The sequence below is a fragment of the Arachis duranensis genome, chromosome 5 (genome assembly GCF_000817695.3).
Source record: "Arachis duranensis cultivar V14167 chromosome 5, aradu.V14167.gnm2.J7QH, whole genome shotgun sequence".
Taxonomy (NCBI): Eukaryota; Viridiplantae; Streptophyta; class Magnoliopsida; order Fabales; family Fabaceae; genus Arachis; species Arachis duranensis.
The window spans coordinates 60,215,561-60,216,445 of record NC_029776.3 but is presented as its reverse complement, the minus strand read 5'-3'; the positions used below and the strand labels follow the sequence as shown (position 1 = coordinate 60,216,445).

Genomic DNA, 885 nt, shown 5'->3' with positions numbered 1-885 from the left:
AAACCTCAGCTAGTTGCTTTAATGCAACAAAACTGCAAGTTTTATGGACTTCCATCTGAAGATCCTTATCAGTTCTTAACTGAGTTCTTGCAGATCTGTGAGACTGTAAAGACGAATGGAGTTGATCCTGAAGTCTACATACTCATGCTTTTCCCTTTTGCTGTAAGAGACAGAGCTAGAATATGGTTGGATTCACAACCTAAGGATAGCCTGGATTCCTGGGATAAGCTAGTCACAGCCTTCTTGGATAAATTCTTTCCTCCTCAAAAACTGAGCAAGCTGAGAGTGGATGTTCAAACCTTCAAACAAAAAGATGGTGAATCCCTCTATGAAGCCTGGGAAAGATACAAGCAGTTGACCAAAAGATGTCCATCTGACATGTTTTCAGAATGGACCATATTAGATATATTCTATTATGGTCTCTCTGAATTTTCGAAAATGTCATTGCATCATTCTGCAGGTGGATCTATTCACCTGAAGAAAACGCCTGAAGAGGCTCAAGAACTCATTTGACATGGTTGCAAACAACCAATTCATGTACACTTCTGAGAGGAATTCCGTGAATAATGGGATACCTGATGAGCGGATATTTTATACGCTTTTTGGGGGTAATTTCATGTAGATTTTAGCAAATTTTAATTAGTTTTTAGTAGAATAATATTAGTTTTTAGGCAAAAATCATATTTCTGGACTTTACTATGAGCTTGTGTGTTTTTCTGTGATTTCAGGTATTTTCTGGATAAAATTGAGGGAGCTGAGCAAAAATCTGAGTTAGGCTGAAAAAGGACTGCTGATGCTGTTGGATCCTGACCTCCCTGCACTCGAAATGGATTTTCTGGAGCTACAGGAGTCCAATTGGCGCGCTCTCAACGGCGTTGGAAAGTT

General features: G+C 39.2%; 1 non-coding gene across 1 annotated transcript; it reads right to left on the bottom strand.

Annotated features, from left to right (window-relative positions):
• Positions 1-276: 276 nt before the first annotated feature.
• Positions 277-380, bottom strand: LOC127748088 (small nucleolar RNA R71). Its single transcript, XR_008010031.1, has one exon. It is a non-coding gene; the product is annotated as a small nucleolar RNA R71 (small nucleolar RNA).
• Positions 381-885: the final 505 nt, after the last annotated feature.